Here is a 12,356-nt window from a genome sequence, read left to right as displayed (position 1 = left end):
CAAGAAAGATGCTACAATGCTAAGAATGAGGTATAGAGGCACTCACCAAATAAAAATATAGAGTGATGAATAAATTATAAATAATAATAGAACATGAAGTATTACCAAAGAAGATTTATTTCTCAGCCACGTAAAACTTTCTAGAACTTGTTAGAGTATCTTGCCATTTTGGTAAAACCAGGATGTTACAAATAAGTTATCCTACAAAAAATAGGGGTCAGTGTGTTTGAATATCAACCATTTGCTACCCAAGTAACCTTAAAAGTCTTAGAAAGATGTGGCTCTGAGTCACTTCGGAAACAAATATACGCAGATATATAGATATAAAGGCAAATATGTACTTTTGGGGCTTCCCTGGTGGCACAGTGGTTGAGAATCTGCCTGCCAGTGCAGGGGACACGGGTTCGAACCCTGGTCTGGGAAGATCCCACATGCCGCGGAGCAACTAGGCCCGTGAGCCACAACTACTGAGCCTGCGCGTCTGGAGCCTGTGCTCCGCAACAAGAGAGGCCGCGATAGTGAGAGGCCTGCGCACCGCGATGAAGAGTGGCTCCCGCTTGCCACAACTAGAGAAAGCCCTCGCACAGAAACGAAGACCCAACACAGCCAAAAATAAATAAATAAATAATTCTTTAAAAAAAAAAAAAAAAGTACTTTTGGAAAATGAACATATTCTAGATCACTATAGTAGTGTAGGCAAAATGGGGTGTCATAAATCAAATTTGCCCAGGACTCAATTTAATATGAAATCTAAGAGGGAAAAAAATTGGTACATGTTTAAATTTCATTTTAGTATAATTCTGTAATGATGATGATGATGATGCTATGAAATTAAGTACGTTACAAAAAATTTAGGAGACCTAGCATAGGCATCTTGGTCCTTTGTTGTTGTATTGACAAAAAATGATATGTGAGAGAATAAACTATTAAGGTGATTCAGTCTAATTCAATAAATTATACATTGGCACACTTAGGGCAAACTAGACCTTAGATTTTTTGAAACATTTGGAGAAGATGGACGCAATTTTAAAAGTTTGATTGAATTAACATAATTTAGTCAAAATTCAGCTTAATGAATAAAAACTACATAAATTAATATATCGTCCATAGAAAAATTTAAAAACTATAAAAATTGATTAAATGAAATGAAACTAATAGCATAAATATAAGCATAGGTAAGTCACACATGTAAAATACTGTCAGCTAGACACTGAATGGTTGCCATTGTGTGCTAGGTGTATGCTCAGTTCTGTATTCACTGATACGATAGCGTTCAATTCCTGTAACAGTCCTTTGAAGTAGGAACTAATACCTCCATTTTCAGACAAAAAAACTGAGTCTTTGAGACTTGCCTCTAACGAAACAGCTGAAGTTTTCATTTGAACTCCATATCTGCCAGTTCCAAGGCTCATGATCTTAATCACCATGCCCTCGAAGAACATGAAATAAACACCAAAAATTCATGGAGACAGAAACTCATAATAGTGAGCTGCTTTTATTTGTTCAGGGGAGTAGGAATCATAAAGTATAATTGAATCATCTTTCATAAAGAAATGAGTATAATCTAAAGAAAATCATGCACATAGTATGCCTCATTTGCTACGCAAAATAAGCTTTCACGGGTAGTGAATGAAGATGAATCCTCATGGTAAAGAGTTGTGCCTGGTAACAATTTCCAGATGTAACATATTATATAAACATAGTATATAAACTGTAGTTTATATAAATGCAGGGCATAAAGAGTCCCTGTTTCCCATGTTTTGTTACTGAGTACTTGCAATTATAAATAGGTAATGTTAAAAGGTATGTTTAGTGAAAAATGCAGGCTAGCAATCCAGTAGCTGCTATACCTTTCAGGCAAATGCATTTTTCTAAAGGACACGCAGGTTTTTTGAAGTGGCCCCATCTTCTCATATTGACACATTATTATTTGTAGTTACTTCATGTTTATAAATTATATTGCTTCTTGCCACATCCGAATTTGCACTGAATCTGAATTCTGTTTCCACTTCCACCCCTGCGACCCGGCCTCCCTCCACCAGGCAATAGATAGAATGGGGAGAAGGGAGATAAGCAGCCTGCACCAAAGTTTCCTCTATATCTCCCTTATAATCTACACATCCCCGGAAAGAATGCTTAAAAGAGTATGGGAGAAGGAAAAAATATGCAATTCCATCCATAGCACCTCAAGAAGAGATACTGTAGTGATCTAGAATATGTTTATTTTCCGTCTAGAATTCTAAAATTATCAAAAGGGCACCAACTTGTTTGGTTCCACAAATAAAATAACATGTAAGAAGAATGAAGGACCAGAATTATGCCCCTTTTAAAAAATATGACTTGCATTGTCTTGTTGCCTTTTTCCAGGGTATCGTTCTGCCTCCTGACTTGGTGATGATCTGTCAAGAAACACAGATATAGGAGGCTTTTTACATGGAGTGACTCTTTCCTAACGAGAGCCGGTCCTGCGGCTCTCAGCACCCTAGCATTACAAACCACACTGCTTGTGAACATGGGCTCTGACCGTGACATAACCCACAGGCCTGCACATTTGCATGTCTCCTATTTCTCCTTCTCACTAGCAGTCAATTATAGGTTCCCCCCTAAGACCGGGTCAAAAGTTTCTCAATTGCGGAAGACTGATTAATCTCTGGAAAGAAGCTCTCTCCTAGTTTGGAAGCCCCCGTCCTATAGGTACAGTGGTTTAAGCTTTACTACTGAGTCTCCAAGGAAACCATTGCTATTTGTGACTCTGTTTGGAGCTCAAGAAGTAACCCTTACCTGCTTTAGCAAGACTGACAATGTCATGGCAACTTCAAGAGGCTGTCATTTCCACAATGAGAGATTCTGTAAATCGATTATTAATGAAGCACTGCCGTATTTTAAGTGACTGTTCTTTGAGGGAGCGTGTTTATATTTAATTATCGAAATGGGAACTGTGCAATGGCATAGCAGCACAAAAGTCAGCTATTATCCCCCCAAAACGGTTCAAAAATCAATCTTCATTCCAAAACCCATAATAAAAAAATAAAAAATAGCAATTTATTGAGAAAAACTAAAGACATCCTGTGTCAGAAAAGCTATCATTAGTTGTGCTAAAACTAATATGTACACATTTTTAAGGAGAGATGTGCGTAATTATGCAAAAGAACTTTGAGTACTTAGATGAATGGAGAACCCACTGAATTGTCACTATCATTGGTAGTATGACATTTGCCCTGCTTCTGCCTGTCACACCAACCATGGAGGCAGCTGTCATTAGAGATGTGTATGAATAGTAATAAAAGATCTACCCGGGTTACCATGCTTCCATTCTTTCTTGAGTGTGATCGGCTAGTGCTGACAAAGTTTTGACCTTCTCTAGCCTCAAGAATTTTGCCTATAGAGCTACTTCTGAAATTGTATGATGATGCAGGGGCATTGAGTAGAGGGTAGGAGAGTGGGGTGACAGGAGAGCCTGTGCAGTTGACAGTAGTAGCCCCGGAATTTCTATATAAAAGGGACTGGGGCAGCAATATGAATGGATGATGAATGGAGAACTTGAAGTAGCATTCACGTAGCATTTTACATAAAGATGAAAAAATACCAATTGTTTTTTAATCAAAGAATGAATGGGAACTGTTGAAATTTATGGGAAGTTTAAATCTCCTAACCCACCCATCATGCTGTCACTGGCTCTTCACACTTGGTTCCTATGTTTTGGAAGAATGAGGGGCCACTGAAGTCTCATAAGTGGTGTATCACGTGATCAGCTCTGTGTTTGAGAAAGATGCTCTGAGACTAAGCAGGAGGAGACGTACCACTGTTATCCAAGGAAGAGAGGATAATGACCTGGACTCAGTTACAGTGGGAGCAAGCGGGCAAAGGTTACGACCATAATCACAACTGTCATTTACCATGAGAGGCTTTTTAAATGCCTCATTTTATTTATTCTTTAGAACAACACTGTGTGATAGCATAACCGTGTCCATTCTAAAGAGTCTTAGGGATGTGAAGTTAGTGACACAAGTGACATAGTTAATAGGTGATGGAGCTGCTTTCTTTTAAAGCTGTGATGTTTCAACAGTTAAAAAGGCAGGTAACCCTAAAAAAGTAAGCAATTGTTAGCATGTAATGGGCAAATGATCCAGGTCGACTCTGAGGCTTCCAGCTCAGTTTATAGATGGTTGATGATGCTCCTTAGACACAGAGAAAAGAGGAAGAGGGACAGTGTATTTGGAAGAGAAGGTAATGAGTTCATTCAGGAAATAGTAATTTGTTAAGTCTAGGCAGGATGTGCAGAGGGAGGTTAGCAGAATGTGCTAACAGGAGTTTGTCAGCTCAGGTCTAAAGATGAGGTTTACGGATATCTAGAGGTTACAGGTGAAGCTGAAGCCACAGGAGTTGGTAAAACTGCCCATGGATATTAGAGAGAATAAGAAGAGGAAAGGAGAACTGAGGATAGAACCTTGGGAAAATCGAGTTGTACATTTAGAGCCAACTGGGTGGTTTATAAGAAGTATAGCTGCCCTGAATGATTCCCCAGGTCAATTAATTCAGAATTTCTAACATGGGACACAGGCAGAGGCAACTTATAAAAGCTGCACAATGGCTCTAAGGTGCAACATAGGCTGAAACCATGGTCTAAGCAGTGGGCAGGGTGAAGGCAGAGTGATGTGAGATCTGGGGACCACCAGGAGAGAGTAGCAGCTGATCACAAGCTGAGAGGGGTCTGGTAAAATGGGGTCCCAAAAGAGGCTGCTTTGAGGAACAATTTTATGGGACTGTGGAAGAGGAAGGCAGCTGCCTGGATAAATGACTAGAAGGGAAGCAGGGAGTGGGGCTTCCCTTTTCAAGGGTTTAGATGGGAAGCCAAAGTAGAGAGCAAGGAATATTTGTATGTGGGGGAGTAGAGTGGCTGGGAGTGACTGCATCATGTTTGTAGGCTGTGTAGAGCAATCCAGTGGAGCTGGAAAGACAAAGGACGATGTAAGAGGGAACAGACTATTGAGATCCTGGAGGAGGTGGATGTGTGAGGACTGAGTCAAGAGCGTAGGCTGGTCTTGGAAAGGAGGGAGCACGTTTTTCTGCAGTAAGGTGAACACAAGTAAGGATAGATGGACACGGAGGGGAAAATGAAGGGAAGATCAGTTTGGAGTTCACATCTGACTGTCTTTATTTTCTTGAAATAGAGGGCTATTTGTCCTCTCTCCCCTAAAAATGTGCACCCAGAGAGGTCTCTCAGCACAGTCTAGGTGGGCTGAATCCTGTGGTGGGGATTTGGGCACCCATAGCCTCACGACTGTGGTATGTGCCCTGAGGGCAAATTCCACAAGTCAAGTTTTAAGATCAGAGGCTTAAAGCCAAGAAGTCTAGATAGAGAGAGGAGACAGAGGTGTAGCCTTGAAACAGTTTGAGAAACCAGGAGACCTGATTAAATTAGAGGTCAAAATGGACAGTAGGCAAAGGGCCCCCAAGCTGGAGGAAGCCAGGGTCTGGTGCCCAGAGTAGCTGTTTGTGGCACTCCTGCAGCTGCTTGCAGACTCTTCTGGCGCATTCTAACAAAGTACAGAGGTTGAGCAGTTTCTTGAGAGTGACCAGAATGATAGCAAACTGTGGACCTCAACCTCCATCACCAGTCACCATCACAGCAACCTAGAGCCAGTTGCTTTCAGAGGCACACGGTTTGGTAGATAAGTGCAACAATCCCTCCCTTACAGTTTGCATTGTGATTTTCCCACTCTTCCCTTCGAGAGGTGGAGTCTATTCCCTTTCCTTTTGCATTTGGGCTAAACCTGTGACTTGCTTTAACAAATACAGTGCAATGGAAGTGATGCAGTGTGACTTCAGAACCTAGATGATAATGGACCTTGCAACTTCTGTTTATTGCTCTGTTGGCAGTCAGCTGGCACGTGAAGAAGCTCTGAATAAGGAGAGATCATGAAGAAAGAGGGGAAATGTAGAGGAGAACTGAGGTTCCTTGGCCAACAACCAGCACCAAGGCCCCTGACATGTGAGTAAGACCTTCTTGGCTACTGAAGCACCAGTTGAGCCAAGCCAGGCAACGCCATGTGGAGCAGAGACAAGCAGTCCCCACTGAGCGCTGTCTGAATCCCTAACACAGAATGGTGAGCCATAAAATGGTCACTGTATTATGCCACAAAATTTTGAGGTGGCTTGTTACATAGCAATAGGCAACTTGTACCGATAGCATAGAAATGAAAGCCTGGGCCTTTGAGATGGTAGTTCTTTAACTGAAATTCTCGTTGTATTGCTTATTCCTCTTGTGACCTTGGAAACACAATAGGTTTTAGTTTTGACAAAGTCCAGTGTATCTATTTTTTAATTTCGTTGCTTTTGCTTTTGGTGTCATTTATAAAAAAATAAAAATTAAAAAAAAACTGTTGCTTAATCCAAGGTGACAAAGACTTATGCCTATGTTTTTTTCCAAGAGTTTTATCATTTTACATTTAGGACTTAATCCATTTTGAGATAATTTTTGACATGGTGTGAGGTAGATTTCCAACTTCATTCTTTTGCATGTAGATCTCTAGTTGTCCTAATACCGTTTGTTGAAAAACTATCCTTTACCCACTGAATGGTCTTGGTACCCTTATGGAAAGTCAATTGACCAAAAATGTAAGGGTTTATTTATGGACTTTCAATTCTATTCTATCGATCTAAATGTCTGTCCTTATGCCGGGTCCACAATATCCTGATTACTGTAGCTTTGTAGTAACTTTTGAAATCAGGAAGCATGAGTCCTCTAACTTTATTCTTCTTTTTCAAGATTGTTTTGGCTATTCTGGGTATCTTGCATTTCTGTACGAATTTTTGGATCAATTTGTCAATTTCCACAAAGAAGCTAGCTGGGATTTTTGTAGCTATTGCACTGAATCTGTAGATCAACTTGGAATATTGCCATTTAAATAGTATTAAGTCTTCCACTCCCCTGATGACTATTATGATGAGGACTTATTGCTTTCAAGATTCTGTCTCTGTTTTTGGATTTTTACAACTGATCATGATGTACCTAAGGGTGGATCTCTCTGAGTCTATCATACTTGCAATTCATTGAGCTTTATAAATGTGTAGATTAATGTTTCTCATCAAATTTTAGAATTTTGGTCAATTATTTGAAATATTCTTTCTGTCCCCTTCTCTATCTCTTTTCCTGGAACGTTCATTATACATATACTGGCACACATGATGGCGTCCCACAGACCTGTGAAGCACTGTTCATTTTTCCTTATTCTTTTTTCTTTCAACTTCTCGGATGGGATCATCTAAAGTGACCTATCTTCAAGTTTACTGATTCTTTCTCTTGCTTGCTCATATGTGCTGTTAATGGTAAGTTCCTCTAGTGGGTTTTTCATTGTACTTACTGTACCTTTCAGCTCCAGAGTTTCAATTTGTTTGTATTTTATCATTTCTGTTTCCTTATTGATATTTGCTATTTGGTGAAGCATCATTCTCATATCTTCCTTTAGTTTTTAGATATGTTTTTCTTTAGTTCGTTGAACATATTTAAGGTAGCAAATTTAAGGTGTTAACCAATGTTTGGACTTCCTCAGGGACAGTTTCTGTTGAATGGGACGTGCTTTTGTGTTTCTTTACATGTCTTACATTTTTTTAATCAAAAATTGGACATTTTCAATAATATAATATGGCAACTCTGGAAATCAGATTCTTCAGTCTCCCCTGGGTTTGTCATTTTTGTGTTTGCTGTTGCTGAATGTTTTTGTGACTTTCTTGAAATAATTCTTTGTTATGTGTGACTGTTGAAGTCTCTGCTTGGTTAGCTTAGAGGTCAGCTAGTGGTTGGACAGATTTTCTTTAAATGTTTGGAACCAGTAAGTGTCCCAGCCTTGGCCAAGGGGTTTTATGTGAGTGTTGGGGTATACTGTAAACATTTAGGCAGGTGGTTTACAACTTTGCCTTAGCCTTCACTTCCTACTTGTTCAGAGACTCAAGGTCATCCAGAGGTGAGAGTTTAGGGTCTTCTCACGTCTTTCCTGAGCATGCACACAGCTCTGGGCATGCTCCCAACCCTACACATATGCATGATCTTCTGGATTCCTAAACATACGTGAGGTCTTTTCAGGGTCCCCGTGTTCATCTCATTTCCAGATTTTCTTTGTAAGATTTTTGGCTAGCGTGTTGTTTGCCCCCAATTGTTATTGCTACCTCAGGCAGCTGCGGTGTTAAACCATTACCACTGGTTGTTTTCAACAAATGCCTCCAGAGAAAAGTCTGTTTGCACTGTATGAGCTCTGAATCAGATCAAATAAAGATAAGCCCTGCAAATGGAATTCCCAGGCAGGTCAGATAATGACAGTTCCCTAGGAATGGACTCGAAGGAACTCCCACCCCATTCGCTCACCTCTTGTGGCTGCTGGGCTGCTGGTTTTCACTGTGGTTGCAGGCTGTTGATTTTTAAAACTACCACAGAGCCGAGTAGGAGGATTTGAGACCAGCACAAGTTAATATGCCACAAAACAACCTGTTCTTACCAAGATTTCACCATTTTTTTCTTGAACAAGTGCTCCCTAGACTGAAATGGCCTTTGCTTAATTTCAAATGCTGAAAAAGTTTACTTGGACAATTTTTGCCAGCATTCTCATTGCTTTAATGGAGGAAAGGATTTTCAGAGGTCTTGATTCCATCTTTCCTGCTGATATCACTTTCTTATGACTTGGGTAATGTGTGTAACCTCTCTAGGATACAGAACTCAAGATTAAATGTTTTGGATTATATAACCTAAAAGTTAGGTTTGTATAATGGTGAAGTGACTCCAACATAGGAGAAGCTCAGTAAACAATGGTTTCATGAGTGAGTTGTTGAAATGGAGGAAAAGCTGGTGTTTATGTTGTAGAGAGGTCAAGGAATATGCTTTAGTCCTCCCATCCCAACTTTAACTCTCTTATGTGGTCTGAGGAAAGAAGGGATAAGTTAGCCTAGCCAGAGCAAGCCAGACTCATGGTTACTATGGAGATCCCTAGCACTTGAGATATAGTGAAAATTCCCACCTGTGTCTGCAAAAATGCTGAGAGACAGAGAAGCAAGCCAAGTATGCCCTGAGAAACTGCAGTTTAGAATCTGGAGGAAACTAGTCAAAACCCCATATTTCAGGCCCAGAGGGAATGGTTAGGATAAGGTTCTAAGACCAGGGTATGGAAGCTAAGTAGGGACCGGGTGAGTGCTAATTTAGGTCAGAAATAGGGCTGGGAGATTAGATGGAGACGGTAAGTGGCAGAAAAGGGTTCCAGCATGCTTCTTAGATCAGTAGGACCTAGTAGCCTGTGTTGAACTAATGAAATGGAGGCTTAAAGGCCCAGGGTGAAAGAAGGGGACTACAGTATGGGGTATCAATACCGCCTGCAACCTCGGAGAGGGGTGAGATCACTGTGGGGTTAGCCAGGCCATGAACATGGTCCCAGGTCACATGGAAAGGTCATGGTTAAAACTAAATGTTGGGGGGACTTCCCTGGCAGTCCAGTGGTTAAGACTCTGCACTTCCACTGCAGGGGGCACGGGTTCAATCCCTGGTCTGGACCTAAGATCCCGCATGCCATACACAGCGTGGCCGAAAATTTTTTTTTATTTTTTAAAATTTTAAAAAAATAAATAAAAGGAAAAGGTATATTAAAAAAAATAAATGTTGGAAAAGAGATGAAGTATTAAGGCAGGGAGGAAGAGGCTGTTTTTTCGTAATCTTTCCACACTAGAGAAAAGTCATCCTCCTCCTGTGTATGGTAGAAGGAGTAGAAGTGGCTGTCTTTTCTCCTTGCCAGAAGCCCCCCAGAATCCTTTCATCACCTAATTAAACAAACTCATGAATCGGCGAGAAAGGCAGAGTTGGGCAAAGATAAGCACAGAACTTAAAGACAGCAAACTGCCCTCACTGAATCCATTATGAACACTTCTCAGTTACACACAACATGTTCAGCTGGTATGCCCCTGTCTTCCTCAACTATCTTTTATAAAGTGAGAACTTTTATTTTTATTTCCTATTTCATGAATTACATATTAACTTTTGTGTACAAATTTATCCCCTATATAATAATTAAAAGTAAGACTGTAATACTTCCTTTTAAAAAGTATAGCTGTTTGAGTTTCTACTTTTAAATAAGAAGTTCCATCAACTCGTGAGCAGAGTAGAATTTTAGAGAACTTTCTAAGTGAGCTATAGATATTTTCATGTTGTTTATTTACAATCAAATCTTAATTGCCCACAAAATTTATTGACATGTTGGTAAAATGATGTTCTTTCTCTCTTTTAATAAAGCCTTTTGTTTTACAAAAGGCTCTGAAAAAAACAAGCTACAGACTGGGGGAAATGTTTGCAAGCCACATAACTGACAAAGAACTCATATCTAGAATATATAAAGAATTCCTAAAACTCAACAGTAAACAAACAGTCCAACTAGAAAAGACATGAATGGAGATTTCACAAAAGAAGATACGCAGATGACAAATATGCACATGAAGATACATTTAACAACACTAGCTATTAGGGAAACACAAATTAAGACCTGATATGATATCACTACACATCTATTAGAACAGCTAAAATAAAAACTGTGACAATACCAAATGCTGGTGAGGATGTCAAGAAATTCAGTCACTCATACTGCTGGTGGGAATGTAAACTGCTACAGCCACTCTGGAAAACAATTTGGCAGGTTCTTAAAAATCTAAACACATACTTACCATACAACCAAACAATCACACTCCTGGGCATTTATTCCAGAGAAAGGTAAGCTTATGACCACACAAAAATGTGTACATGAATGTTTGGGGCATCCTTATTTATAATTGCCAAGATTGGAAATAATCCAAATATCCTTCAGTGGGTGAATGGTTAAACACTCTATGATACATCCATGTGATGGAATACTACTCAGCAATAAAAAGAAATAAGCTATTGATTCATGAAACTACCTGGATTGATCTCTAAGGAATTATACTGAGTGAAGAAAACAGTTTCTAAAGTATACTAGTACCATATTATTCCACTTACATAATATTCTCAAAATGACAAAGTTAAAGAAATGTAGAACAGGTTAGTGGTTGCAGAGGTTAGCAATGGGATGCGGAGTTTGGAGGGAAAGGTCAGAGAGGGTTGAGTGTGACTACAAAGGAGCAGCAAGAAGGATCTTTGTGGTGATGGAAGAGTTCTGTATGTATATTGATTGTGGTGATGGTTGTATAAGTCCACACATATGCTGAAATGGCATAGAACTGCACACACACACACACTCAAATGAGTGCATGTAAAACTGGTGATAAAGTCTATTGATTGTACTGATGTCAACTTTCTGGTTTTGATGCGGTACCATAGTTATGTAAGAAGTTGTATAAGATGTAACCTTGGGGGGAAACTGGATGAAGGGTGCAGGGGACCTCTCTGTGCTATTTTTGCAACTTCCTGTGGATCTGTAATTATTTCAATATATAAAGTTTAAGATGTTAAGACCAATAACTTGGTAAATATGCTTTTTATTGTCTTCAAGCCCTCTGGGGGAGGTGAAGGTATGAGGAAGATATAATGCTACAAGCACCTTGCTTTTTCTTATATCTCATTGCTTAAATTGTGTCATGAATTGTTCAATTGACAGAAGGGCCAAAATCTAGATCTCTATGCAAGTTGTGTGAGACCAGTGGGAAGATTTTGTTTTTCAACTGTTGCTTAACTGCTGTTTTTCAAATTAAGTCTTCCATACACTCTCTTTGTGGAAGTATTTATTTCAAGATAAAGTGTTTTAAGGGGTGGCAGGAGTGTAGGTATTTGCTACAGCATCCTTTGTGCTTCTCATTATTGTTCCAAAACCCAACAGCCATTACAGCCAAAAGGCACTGAACCAGAGGCTGAATTTCCAAACCTGAAAGTTCCAGTGCCCATCCTCAGAATCTGGTCTGAGGTCCTGTAATAGAATTTAAAAACTGTCGTGAGGTGATTCTGACAAGCAGCCAAGTTGGGGAACTTCTAGACTAGAGGATGCTGGAGCCCTCCTTCCTGATATGAAAAGGCAAGGTCTCCTAGAATCCATGTGTAAGATTTGATTTCCACTTAAACGTACTTCCTCGTGAGGAAACGTGATTCTTATGAGATGGAGTATGTACAACCCATCCCGTTTTATTTTGTCTTCTTCTCTTGGTTGTGTGTGTGATTCAGCCATGACTTCTCACCTCATTTCCACTGAGGTGGAACTCCTTAGGAACAGATGCCCTGTAATCCTTATCTGTGGTTCTTTCCTAACTTTTACCACAAGGTGTGGAATTCTGGGTAATTCATTGCTTTACATTGCAGTCATTAAACACTTCCATTTTTATAACCTAATTTGCATCTTTCATCAGTGAGAGAATATATTCTA

General features: G+C 39.7%; 2 long non-coding RNA genes across 2 annotated transcripts in view; one reads left to right on the top strand and one right to left on the bottom strand.

Annotated features, from left to right (window-relative positions):
* LOC309631856 overlaps positions 1–12,356 on the bottom strand; it is a 916,236-nt gene that overhangs the window by 30,904 nt on the left and 872,976 nt on the right. The gene's annotated exons all lie outside the window — the stretch shown is intronic.
* The window catches only part of LOC309631769, a 551,953-nt gene that overhangs the window by 257,658 nt on the left and 281,939 nt on the right, over positions 1–12,356 (top strand). Inside the window, exon 4 of the long non-coding RNA XR_014246515.1 lies at positions 5,881–7,329. This is a non-coding gene — a long non-coding RNA (uncharacterized lncRNA). The remainder of the gene's footprint in view (positions 1–5,880; positions 7,330–12,356) is intronic.

Source organism: Balaenoptera borealis, assembly GCF_965194805.1.
Source record: "Balaenoptera borealis genome assembly, chromosome: 7".
In the NCBI taxonomy this organism is placed as follows: domain Eukaryota; kingdom Metazoa; phylum Chordata; class Mammalia; order Artiodactyla; family Balaenopteridae; genus Balaenoptera; species Balaenoptera borealis.
This window is presented reverse-complemented; position numbering and strand designations above follow the sequence as displayed.